The sequence below is a fragment of the Schistocerca americana genome, chromosome 8, assembly GCF_021461395.2.
Source record: "Schistocerca americana isolate TAMUIC-IGC-003095 chromosome 8, iqSchAmer2.1, whole genome shotgun sequence".
Lineage (NCBI taxonomy): Eukaryota > Metazoa > Arthropoda > Insecta > Orthoptera > Acrididae > Schistocerca > Schistocerca americana.
This window is the reverse complement of record NC_060126.1, coordinates 206,324,402-206,338,481: the sequence shown is the minus strand read 5'-3', so window position 1 is coordinate 206,338,481 and position 14,080 is coordinate 206,324,402. Positions and strand designations below refer to the sequence as shown.

Here is a 14,080-nt window from a genome sequence, read left to right as displayed (position 1 = left end):
TTGGTTTGATGTCAGTACGTGAAGCCAAAATTCTCTGTCGCGATTCATTGTCAACGTGGAAGTCATATAAGAACATTGAGGAGCTTTGTGGAATACAACCTGTAGATCTATGGCTTATTTTTCGGGAGAACATTCTCAATGACCCGCCCCATTGTACAGAATATTCCCTCCAAGCTTGGTTTCAGAATCCCGTTATTTCAGTGAATGGCAACACTGTGTCTGTCTGATGTGTAGTTAGCTGCTCGTAAGTTTATATGTTTGTTTTTACATCAGACGAAGTGACGTGGGAACGAATGAAAATAAAAAAGATTTACTGCTGTAGTAGTTTGCACAAGACAGAAACTAAAAGGAAGAAGTCAACTGCTGATGCATAAATGAGCAATACTGGAGCTGAGGTTACCGAAACGAAATTTTTGCTAAAGAACGAATTTTCCAAGAAAAAAATGTCACCTAAAAGTGTAACAAAACCAGCAAAAGGAATTACATGAAATGTTTCATAATGGACAGAGCAAGGACATGCACGATTCTCATCTAGCACAGGCCATGGAAATTAAAGGTAAGAAACTGAATAGAAAGAAAACCGAAAACACAAAGACTTTTCGACGCACCATCTGAGAGTATTTGTTAGTTGTCAGAGGATCTAAGCTTATAATTTGCCGTGTGGCTTTCTGTAGACTTTTAAGTAAGGAGACTCAGGGTCATATAGTAAAAGATGTTAATTAATGAAACATTTGAAAAATGGAAATGAGTGTTTGGCGTCATTGGCCGGGAGGCCCCTTGCGGGGCAGGTCCGGCCGCCTTGGTGCAGGTCTTATTACATTCGACGCCACATTGGGCGACCTGCTCTCCGGATGGGGATGAAATGATGATGAAGACAACACAACACCCAACCCCTGAGCGGAGAAAATCCCCGACCCATCCGGGAATGGAACCCGGGCCCGTAGGACGGCAATCCGTCTCGCTGACCACTAAGCGTACAAACATTTGAAGAAAGAAGGGCAGTCACTACAGCCCGCTATATGAAATGGAAACAATTGTCTGGATTAAATTAAATAAACATTTAAGCGTGATTCTCAGTGAAACAGTCATTATTCTGGCACTAAATCAAATTCAAATTGCTTCCAGAATCCAAACTTGAATATCAAGATATTATATGAAGCGTTCTCCATATACTTTTTTGAACATACTGGTAAAAAGCTTACTGTGAATTATAAACTTATTTCAAGTTTTTCAAAGAACACTGTAACTGTGATTTAAATAGGCCGAGACAGATATTTGTGGTGTCCATGATGTCACAACATGCTGAGAAGTGATCCAACAGATGTTTGAAAAGTAGAGAGTGCACTGCTCCAAAGAAGGCAGACAGAAAAAAGATCTCATCCGTATGAGCTAAACAGAATCTTCTTTTCTTGCTGCTGAGTTTGATTATTCTCAGAATTTACCAGATCCAAAGTTGAATGTGACCAGTAAATTTTATAAGAGGCTCTATGGTTGTATGTGTTTAACGTTCACAACCACAATGACAGTTCGTCGTTTACGTAGTGTTTTATGGAAATGGAGGCGAAAAAAGATTCAAATTCAGTTCCCCCATTTCTACCCATGCTTAAAAAAAAAAAAAAAAACATTGCTGGAAAAATGGTTTTGCTTACTGGCTGCAGAGGACAGAGACTGTAATTATCACTTCATTTGCTTCATGGTTAACCAGAGTCTGTCGAGTGGAGGTTACACAAAGATACATCTTGTCTGGGAACATCCTTTCCGGCAGTGCAACAGGAAAATAGGATTAATAAAACAAAATTTAAGAAAGTGGAGACAATTAACTGTTTTATCGTATCTTTCAGTTACAGTAGAGTGCAGACCAATCCTTATCCATTTTAAGTTTGCTTGGGCAGGATATTAATAAAGGAATGAAGAGGTGATCCAAACTAACCCTGCCTCTCAAAACCCATGGCAAAATGAAGTAGATTCGAGATACAGTCATACCCATAACTGAAATATACAGTTAGTGGTACTATACTGTGCTGATTAACTTACATCGGTACATTTACGCTGATTCTTCTGTGGAAACAGAAACGTACTACTCAACAGGATAATGAACTTGAAACTGTGAATCATGAAGCAATAACATCTGTGAAAGAAGATGATGCTCATGGCTTGTTTAATAAATGGATGAAGAGAATTGTGTTTGGTTGAATAGGATGTTTGATGAAAGCAAGGTATGAAACGTAAGAGACTGCAATAAATAAATAACTATTATACTATATCTTATTACATTAGTACTATATAAATAGAGTCTAGCACTGTTACTGCTACACGTAAAATTAAACATATTACCACATTATTTACTCTTTTACTGCTGATTTACGAAAAAGTACCATTATGAAAGTTTACTTTTATTCTTATATTTTCAAGATTTTAGCACTTTAAATTTTTAAAATAAACTATTTCTTGTTAAAAAACCCAAATATGTCAGTGACTTGTATAAATATTACACATAGTTTTTATTTACATGCAATTCTAAACATCTTTGACTCCAAGTATCTCAATTCGCCATACCGGCTTTACGTATCCTTATTCCATAAACCCATTCAACTGCAGGTGTGGTACACACTGTAACGTATTTACTACATCCTGGTGCGATTATGGTTAACGAAAAGAGTTAGAATGAAACATGGTGTCAGCTCAAAGCTCAACGCTCTCGAAGAGCAGCAAGGAGGGGGTTGATCTTAACGTCATCGACAGAGATGGATCACTAAGAGCAATGTCACACGTTGTCACTCCACGAGACACTCCGGAAATGCTTGGGTTTCAGCGTGGGACACGGGCACATGGTCTCTCCTTCCATTACCGGCAAAATACTGATGGTGGAAAAATGGGCACACCTGGTCTGCGAAACCATATTGATGCCACAGACGATGTTGAACGAGGACTTGTGCTGTCTTTGGTTGGCTGACTGTAGCTGCAGTAGGAAAAATAGTCAAAGATTTACTCAGGACAGATTCCCAGGAATACACTCACGTTTTAGAAGAATGTATGCTACCAATCTTTTATCCTATTCATTCAGCAGTGGAAAAATCTATAATCCACCTAATGCGTAACTGCAACAGTTTGAAAACATTTCAAACAACCCACTAAGAGCGTGACAGATGCCCAGAGGAATCGGAATGTATCACAAAGACTCCATAGGCAAATAAGGTGGAGTATGACTGGGCATTGATGGTTCATCACAACGAACTGCGACAGGAGATACCTGTGAGGTTCTTCGAGATCACTTTTTGCCATGTGAGAGGTTGCATCAACATACGAGGGCTGTTCAGAATGTAAGTTACGATCGGTCGAGAAATGGAAACGACTATGAAAATCCGATAAAGCTTTGCAAAGATGTGTTGGGCAGTGTCCTAGTATGACTCTAGGTAGAATTATGTCGCTCTTTTCATTCCTGAGCTCTTAGTGAGCGCATAAAGATGTTATAGAAAATAGTGTCTCCCGCCAAGTACGGGCGCCTGGTGAGAATTTTCCCTGAAGCTATGCAACCAACATTACATAACTGTCGTGCGGTTTCTTCTTCAAGACAATTCTCAGCCTCATTCTGCAGGGGCAATGAAGATGTTCCTGCATCGTTTCAATTGGAAATGTTTGGTTACCCACAATACAGCCCGTAATTGTCTCCCACTGAGTTTCATCTCTGCTCAAACGAACCGCTGGCTATGAAGACAACATTTTGCCACAGACAACGAGCTTTAGGCCAGCGTAGAGAATTGGCGGAAAGCACTGGCGGCTGCCTTCTATGATGAGGGTATTGGAAAGTTGGTACAAAACTACGACGAATGTCTGAGTCAGAACGGCGACTACGTAGAGAAGTAGCTGAAAGGTGTAGCTAACTGTTACAAATGAAACATTTCTGATTTTCACTGCGATTTTAATTTCGCGATCAGTCGTAACTTACTTTCTGGACAGCCCTCGTACTAGATCACTAAAATTAATAGAACTCCTGCCAAATAATATGCCTTACAGATCGAAAAACTGGTGAAAAGCTGATGTAAGATTTTCACTGATTTTGAAAAATGAATATTCATAGTAATGAAACCAAAGACACCTAAACTGTATGGAAAAACAAAGCTCCACAAAACACATATGTCAACATAGTGTGTGGTTAATTATATATAGAACCCAGTGTACCTTATTAGTCAAAAGCTGAACACCCTTCTCACATAATATTATACATATCAAAAATGATTCACAATAAAAAACCCGAGAACGTTAGTAAACAACCTAAAAGACCTAATTTTTTTTAATTCCTGTCTTTGATCACACTATCAGTTCTTTGGACAATGAGCGGTTTCAGTCAGTAATGACCATCCTCAGGTCTTTTTTACACTATGCCCTAAAGTGATGAGGCCCCAATGGCATAGTCAAAACATATAAATATAATCAGCACAGCATCTTCACATACATCTAAAATAATGTGTAGAATAGGCCACATCGTCCACACAGTCATACTTGAGTAGCCACTTGCAATAATGACTGTGTGGACGATGTGGCCTATTCTACACCTTATTTTAGATCTATGTGACGATGCTATGCTGATTACATATTTTGACGATGCCATTATGACCTTATCACTTTAACATGATATAAAAAAGATCTAAGGATGGTCATTACGGATTGAAACCGGCCATCGTCTAAAGAATTGACAGTGTGATCAAAGAATGGAATAAGAAAAAACATTTGACAGTATTGGATCACTGTTTGAATACGCGACTATGTCGCAGTTGGTGGAATAAAAGACCTAATCAAAGAACGAAAAATTCGTGTTCTTTGACATCACCAATCTCGGCATCAGTATTCCAATACAAAAAAAGATTAATACTATGGAAAACAACTTTCCACAGTATAGATAATTACCCATCAGAGAAATATGGGAGATCATTGACATCCTAAAACTAGCAGTAAACCAGAATTACATTGAATTCAATAAGGCATTACACACAATAGGATGGAGTAACCGTGGGGTGTAGCATAGCTGGCACTGTACCTGATATATTTTTAACATTAGAACAAAAACTTTTTAGCTCCACAAACAATTTTACAACGACAATTGTATATTATTAAAGTTATGTCCCGGGTGGTTATGAGTAAACTTTAACTATTTAACATGTTATAATACGGAAACTAATTACCGTACTAGTACCAAACGTGGTACCATTAATGTCCAGAATATGGGGTATGATTTCCATGCGTCACAGCGCCACCGTCCAGTTCCAACTATGGCCACCAAATGACGTGATCATTAATCGCGATTCATATCTCACATACGTGACAAGTCGCAGTGCACTCGATGACGCGTCAACATGAGCTTGGATTAAAGGTGTGGTGTCACTGCCTCGTGTACCGTCAAGAGCGACGTTCATCATTAATGGATTAAAGTTAAGTATGAAACTAATTACGTCCGCTTTCTGAATTCTAATTCCTTGTCATGTTCCAGACCTCACGTCAGTATAGTCCTTCCCTCCCCACGCCAGCCTGCGTGAGCTAAAGCGCGTGCATTTTGGCCCCCACTAGTAACACGGTGTTGGCTCTTCTGCCAACACAACAAAAGGAGCAGGGCATTATTGGTGAAGCTCTGTTATCAAAGCAACAGTAATGCTGCAGTTGTACGTCGAGAATATCGCCGGCTGAACCGATTACGGAAGGGTCCTCTTTCTCCACCTGCTGTGCGGAGCATGATGAAGTTCGAAGCAACTGGAGAATTTGGTGTCGCTCCGGGAAGAGACGGCGACCGGTTGCACCACAGGTTGGTTGCTATGGCATACAACGCTGCGCGCAATTCCCGATCATCAGGCAGTGCGCGTGGTGTGTCACGACAGTTGAACATCCCGTTGTCAACTGCACAGAAGTTTCTTCGAATCATTCTCAAATGGTATCCGTATAAGATCCATATCACACAACAGCTTGCATCACAAGATGCACAACGTTGTGTTGACTTCGCTCTCCACTTTCTCGCAAGGACTGAAGCTGACGAGAGCTGGCCTTGGACTATCTTTGGACAGAAGAATCTCATTTTTTTCTGACGGGCGAGGTGAACAAACAGGATTGCCAACTGTGGGGATCTTCACCTCCAGTCACTGTGCATGAAGTTCCTCTGTATGGTGAAGGTGTAACGGTATGGTGCAGCTTCACGGCTACGTTCATCATTGGTCCACTCTTGTTTGAACAAGTTCGCGCTCAAGAACCAAACAAAACGTGCAGTGTGACTGGCCGGCGTTACCGCGACCAGCATATCATACCCGCCCTACAGGAGAGGAACGCGTTAACCGCTTTTCATGCAAGATGAGGCCCCACCGCAAATCGCTTGTGAAGTTCACCTGCTTCTCCGAAACACATCTGGAAACGATCGAATTATCAGCCTACGGACATGCTTTGTTCTTCTATGCAGAATGCAATCCTGCGCTTTCAGATTCTTTTGGGCACTGATGGGCGTCATATTGAGCCCGTTTCATAGCAGTAAGGTACCGGTACGTAATGCTATGATGTACCGTAGCAGCACATTAAGAATGTTTCGGTTGAATTGGTTATACATTATTTCTTTTCCTCATGTTCTTGAGATAAATGCTACCAAGTTTCATCCTTGTACAGTTGTTAGTTTCCGTCTGATAATGTGTTAAATAGGGAAACTTAAATTATAACCATCTGGTAGATGACATGCTGCTGCTAATAGAGAGTTATGATACAGATGTTCAACAGATACAGAAAACATTAAATGAACTGCATCCCCCAGCGTGGGGGCCAGAAAACAATAAAACGATCGACTTCCTGGACCTAACCCCAAAAATAAAAGACATTCACAAAAGCATATCCGGTTGAAGTCTACTGAATACACACACCAGATAACATCATTAACGCAATTTCTAATCATGCTACAACACTCAAATATGCATACTTTCATGCGACGACAAACAATTGCGGTCAGTCGATGTCAGATCATGCAGGTCGTGGCACTTATGTATGAGGCAACGGAAAAAGCATGCGAAGTTCAGTAGAACGCGAAATCCAGAACATTGGCTAAAATTTACAGACGCGCGAAACTTGGCACGGACTTTAATGCGAGATGCCTTTAATACATTCCACAACGAAACATTGTCTCGAAATTTGGTAGAAAATACGAAGAAATTCTGGTCGTATGTAAAGTACACAAGCGGCAAGACGCAGTCAATACCTTCGCCGCGTGCTGTTACCGACGACTGTGCAGCTAAAGCGGAGTTATTGAACGCAGTTTTCCGAAATTCCTTGACCAGGGAAGACGAATGGAATATTCCAGGATTTGAAACATGAGCAGCTGCTAGCATGAGTTCCTTAGAAGTAGATACCTTAGGGGTTGCGAAGCAACTCAAATCGCTTGATACGGGCAAGTCTTCAGGTCCAGATTGTATACCGACTACCTTCCTTTCAGATTACGCTGATACAATAGCTCCCTACTTAGCAATCATATAAAACCGCTCGCTCACCGATAGATCTGTACCTACACATTGGAAAATTGCGCAGGTGGCACCAGTGTTTGAGAAGGGTAGTAGGAGTAACCCATCGAACTACAGACCTATATCATTGACGTCGGTTTGCAGTAGGGTTTTGGAGCATATACTGTATTCAAACATTATGAATCACCTCGAAGGGAACGAACTTTTGATACGTAATCAGCATGGTTTCAGAAAACATCGTTCTTGTGCAACGCAGTTAGCTCTTTATTCGCACGAAGTAATGGCCGCTATCGGCAGGGGATCTCAGGTTGATTCCGTATTTCTGGATTTCCGGAAAGCTTTTGACACCGTTCCTCACAAGCGACTTCTAATCAAGCTGCGGGCCTATGCCGTATCGTCTCAGTTGTGAGACTGGATTCGTGATTTCCTGTCAGGAAGGTCGTCGCAGTTCGTAGTAATAGACGGCAAATCATCGAATAAAACTGAAGTGATATCAGGTGTCCCCCAGGGAAGCGTCCTGGGACCTCTGCTGTTCCTGATCTTTATAAATGACCTGGGTGACAATCTGAGCAGTTCTCTTAGGTTGTTCGCAGATGATGCTGTAATTTACCGCCTAGTAAGGTCATCCGAAGACCAGTATCAGTTGCAAAGCGATTTAGAAAAGATTGCTGTATGGTGTAGCAGGTGGCAGTTGACGCTAAATAACGAAAAGTGTGAGGTGATCCACACGAGTTTCAAAACTAATCCGTTGGCATTCGATTACTCGATAAATAGTACAATTCTCAAGGCTGTCAATTCAACTAAGTACCTGGGTGTTAAAATTACGAACAACTTCAGTTGGAAAGACCACATAGATAATATTGTGGGGAAGGCGAGCCAAAGGTTGCGTTTCATTTGCAGGACACTTAGAAGATGCACCAAGTCCACTAAAGACACAGCTTACACTACACTCGTTCGTCCTCTGTTAGAATATTGCTGCGCGGTGTGGGATCCTTACCAGGTGGGATTGACGGAGGACATCGAAAGGGTGCAAAAAAGGGCAGCTCGTTTTGTATTATCACGTAATACGGGAGAGAGTGTGGCAGGTATGATACGCGAGTTGCATGAAAGTCATTAAAGCAAAGACGTTTTTCGTCGTGGCGAGATCTATTTAGGAAATTTCAGTCACCAACTTTCTCTTGCGAATGCGAAAATATTTTGTTGAGCCCAACCTACATAGGCAGGAATGATCATCAAAATAATATAAGAGAAATCAGAGCTCGAACAGAAAGGTTTAGGTGTTCGTTTTTCCCGCGCGCTGTTCGGGAGTGGAATGGTAGAGAGATAGTATGATTGTGGTTCTATGAACCCTCTACCAAGCACTTAAATGTGAATTGCAGAGTAGTCATGTAGATGTAGATGTGGATGTAGGTATCGTGTTAAAACTTTGTATACTTGTCTGATACATAATATCATGGATTCTGGTCAGTGCTTATTACAGTATCCTAATTATATTCATAGTAATGAAATGAAATGTAATGTGTTGCACAATAATTTGAAAATTCTGAAACTAGTTTAAATGATCGCGGTGTACATATAAATTATTCTAAAACTGTGGAACGTGCATTGAACATTCGTCGTAAACTGAGGTTCAATATTAGGTAAAACTTATAGGAAAGAAAATAGTATACCTGTATTATTTTATTTAACTGATTTCTAAAAAGGAAAAACAATCCAATTTTTTCCTGTGTTACCCCTTCCGAAATGTAACTTTTTTTTACATGTCCCATAAGCAGCACACATCATACAGAAAAAAAAAATGGAAAAGGAGAAATGAGATATATAATATTTTATTTAGAGAACTGAAAAAGGACAAATAAACAAAACTTCTGTTTCTAACAAAGATGTACAACAGCAAACAGATGTGTTTTTTCAGACCCAAATTTTGCATTTTAGAAGTATACATTTAAAAAATTAAATTATAATATGAAATGCTTGGGAAAGATAATGACATGCCACAAAATGTAAATTTGTTCACGAGACTGTATTGGAAGTTTTGATTGACTGTCCTGGCATGTCTACCAAAAATAATGTAATGTCAAATATGTGGTTTGTCACTGTTTAGCTCCAAGCTAAGACACTGTTGTGTAGGTTCTTTAAATGGCCTACAAATATAAATAAATATTCGCGCCATTCCTTTGTGAAGACAGAAAGGTCATCCGGCCACCTTCTGACACTAGCAATGGCCAATCAATAGTAACAAGGCCGATACTGCGTTGAAGTGCGACAAAGGCACCAGGAAATGATGTCCAGACAAATTCTGCCGAAATTTTTACAAAGGCACAGACGGTGTTTAGAGAGGATAGATTGCATGCAACCGGTGGTGGCGTGTTTATCGCTGTTAGTAGTAATTTATCCTGTAGTGAAATAGAAATGGATAGTTCCTGTGAATTATTATGGGTGGAGGTTATACTCAACAACCGAGCTAGGTTAATAATTGGCTCCTTTTACCGACCTCTCGACTCAGAAGCATTAGTGGCAGAACAACTGAGAGAAAATCTGGAATACATTTCACGTAAATTTCCTCAGCATGGTATAGTCTTAGATGGAGATTTCAATTTACCATATATAGACTGGGACACTCAGACGTTTAGGACGGGTGGTAGGGACAGAGCATCGGCTGACATTATACTAAGTGCACTATCCGAAAATTACCTCGAGCAATTAAACAGAGAACCAACTCGTGTAGATAACATCTTGGACCTACTGATAACAAACAGACCCGAACTTTTCGACTCTGTAAGCGCAGAACAGGGAACAGTGATCATAAGGCCGTTGCAGAATCCCTGAATATGGAAGTAAATAGAAATATAAAAAAAGGGAGGAAGGTTTATCTGTTTAGCAAGAGTAATAGGAGGCAGATTTCAGACTACCTAACAGATCAAAACGAAAATTTCTGTTCCGACACTGACAATGTTGAGTGTTTATGGAAGAAGTTCAAGGCAATCGTAAAATGCGTTTTAGACAGGAACGTGACGAGTAAAACTGTGAGGGACGGGAAAAACCCACCGTGGTTCAACAACAAATTTAGGAAACTACTGCGAAAGCAAAGAGAGCTTCACTGCAAGTTTAAACGCAGCCAAAACCTCTCATGACAAACAGAAGCTAAACGATGTCGAAGTTAGCGTAAGGAGAGCTATGCGTGAAGCGTTCAGTGAAATCGAAAGTAAAATTCTGAGTACTGACTTGACAGAAATTCCTAGGAAGTTCTGGTCTTACGTTAAGTCAGTAAGTGGATCGAAACAGCACAGCCGGCCGGTGTGGCCAAGCGGTTCTAGGCGCGTCATTCTGGAACCGCGTGACCGCTACGGCGGCAGGTTCGAATCCTGCCTCGGGCATGGATCTGTGTGTTGTCCTTAGGTTAGTTAGGTTTAAGTAGTTCTAAGTTCTAGGGGACTGATGACCATAGATGTTAAGTCCCATAGTGCTCAGAGCCATTTGAACCATTTTTTTTTAACCAGAATCTACTCTGTAGGAATCAACATGGATTCCGGAAACACCGATCGTGTGAGACCCAACTCGCTTTATTTGTTCATGAGACCCAGAAAATATTACATACAGGCTCCCACGTAGATACCATTTTCCTTTACTTCCGGAAGGCGTTCTCTACAGTTCCGCACTCTCGCCTGATAAACAAAGTAAGAGCCTACGGAATATCAGACCAGCTGTGTGGCTGGATTGAAGAATTTTTAGCAAACAGAACACAGCATGTTGTTCTTAATGGAGAGACGTCTACAGACGTTAAAGTAACCTCTGGCGTGCCACAGGGGAGTGTTATGGGACCATTGATTTTCACAATATGTATAAATGACCTAGTAGATAGTGTCGAAAGTTCCATGCGGCTTTTCGCGGATGATGCTGTAGTATACAGGGAAGTTGCAGCATTAGAAAATTGCAGCGAAATGCAGGAAGATCTGCAGCGGATAGGCACTTGGTGCAGGGAGTGGCAACTGATCATTAACATAGACAAATCTAATGTGTTGCGAATACATAGAAAGAAGGATCCTTTATTGTATGATTATACGATAGCGGAACAAACACTGGTAGCAGTTACTTCTGTAAAATATCTGGGAGTATGCGTACGGAACGATTTGAAATGGAATGATCATATAAAATTAATTGTTGGTAAGGCGAGTGCCAGGTTGAGATTCATTGGGAGAGTCCTCAGAAAATGTAGTCCATCAACAAAGGAGGTGGCTTACAAAACACTCGTTCGACCTATGCTTGAGTATTGCTCACCAGTGTGCCATCTGTACCAGGTCGGGTTGACAGAGGAGATAGAGAAGATCCAAAGAAGAGCGGCGCGTTTCGCCACAGGGTTATTTGGTAAGCGTGATAGCGTTACGGAGATGTTTAGCAAACTCAAGTGGCAGACTCTGCAAGAGATGCGCTCTGCATCGCGGTGTAGCTTGCTGTCCATGCTTGGAGAGGGTGCGTTTGTGGATGAGGTATCGAATATATTGCTTCCCCCTAAAAATGGTTCAAATGGCTCTGAGCACTATGGGACTTAACTTCTGTGGTCATCAGTCCCCTAGAACTTAGAACTACTTAAGGGGGGTAGGACGTCAAACGGGCCGACTTGGAGCAGGAGAGGCATAACAGGACATTTTAATTTCCACTGTCTATACTTTTACAAGTAAATTCATAAAACTTTGTCAGATTGACCAGGAAGGATTCAGGATACACACTTGTAGCAGCGGAAGTTAAAAAACATAACAAAATAATATTTTTACATGTGAAATTTCATCATTTTTCACTTACTTTTGACTGCATTTGTTGTTATAGGTACACTTTTCTTCATAAGTAAGAGAGACTGTTCGATGAATTTTGCACAGCATACAAACCATAATTACAGGTGTCTGAAACTCTAGAATCTATTTAATTTATGAAAAAATTAATGAGCTGTTACATTTGAAACATTATGTTTAGAAAAAAGTCAAATTTTGTAGTTAATTATCTCAATTTTTACCACAGTTTTTAATAGATTTGGAAAATTCTAGAGTTTCATACAACTGTAAGTATAGTTTGTATGCTGTGCTAAATTCATCAAAGAATCTCTCTTACTTGTGAAGAAAAATGTAGTTATAGCAACAAATGCAGCCAACAGTAAGTGAAAAAATGATGAAATTTCATATCTAAAGCCGGCCGTGGTGGACGTGCGGTTCTAGGCGCTCCAGTCCACAGCTGCTACGGTCGCAGGTTCGAATCCTGCCTCGGGCATGGGTGTGTGTGATGTCCTTACGTTAGTTAGGTTTAAGTAGTTCTAAGTTCTAGGGGGAATGGTGACCTCAGCTGTTAAGTCCCATAGTGCTCAGAGCCATTTTTTTTCATATCTAAAAAACAAAATTATTTTGTTATGTTTTTGCACTTCCACTGCTATGAGTGTGAATCCTGAATCCTTCCTGGTCATGCTGACAAGGTTTTATGAATCTATTTGTAGAAGTATAGACAGTAGAAAATAAAATGTCCTGTGGTGCCTCTCCTGCTCCAAATCGGCCCGTTTGACGTCCTACCCCCCTTAAACCTAACTAACCGAAGGATGTCACACACCCTGCCCGAGGCAGGATTCGAACCTGCGACCGTAGCAGCAGCGCGTTTCCAAACTGTAGTGCCTAGAACCGCTCGGCCACCCCGTCCGGCGCTTCCCCCTACTTATACCTCCTGAGGAGATCACGAATGTAGAATTAGAGAGATTCGAGCGCGCACGGCGGCTTTCCGGCAGTCGTTCTTCCCGCGAACCATACGCGACTGGAACAGGAAAGGGAGGTAATGACAGTGGCACGTAAAGTGCCCTCCGCCACACACCGTTGGGTGGATTGCGGAGTGTAAATGTAGATGTAGATGCAGATGCAGATTCGCGCCATCCACTTGCCACAAAGATATCGTGGTAGGTATGATTATATGAGTAAGCAACAGAAAATTGAAAGTAAAACTATCAATTATTTTATGTACCTCATTTGCTTTTGTCCCATTGATCTTGGTATGTGTCGGTCTTTTGAGCTGGTGCGATAAAGACGTATGCAACTGCACTCTCCCAGTATTGTGTTGATTAAAAGTTATAATATGTGGAAGTCGAAAGTTTTCACTTCCTTACCGACTGCCGGCCGCTTCAGTCTGGAACCGCGCGACCGCCACGGTCGCAAGTTCGAATCCTGCCTCGGGCATGGATGTGTGTGATGTCCTTAGGTTAGTTAGGTTTAAGTAGTTCTAAGTCTAGGGGACTGATGACCTCAGACGTTAAGTCCCATAGTGCTCAGAGCCATTTGAACCATTTGAGCCTTAGCGACCCACGTCCTAATATTCACCTCACGATGCGACGAGGACTTACAATTTTAAATGGATCATTTCGGAAGCGAGGTCAACATCAAGACAGAATAGCCGTCGCAGTCACGCCGGCATTGTTGTACGTCTTTGGGCGACAAGGTAAATATTAAGCCGTACCCCATACTCAAAGGAATTAACATTGAGTAAATGTTCCAGAACCGCCACAACGTTCTTAACAATCACGCATCCATACCTTCGTGCGTTTCTGGGCATATAATTTCCTGTGCGGTTACATGTTGATC

General features: G+C 41.2%; 1 protein-coding gene across 1 annotated transcript in view; it reads right to left on the bottom strand.

Moving 5' to 3' along the window:
• Nucleotides 1-14,080, bottom strand: part of LOC124545305 (fatty acyl-CoA reductase 1-like) — a 233,108-nt gene that overhangs the window by 15,192 nt on the left and 203,836 nt on the right. The gene's annotated exons all lie outside the window — the stretch shown is intronic.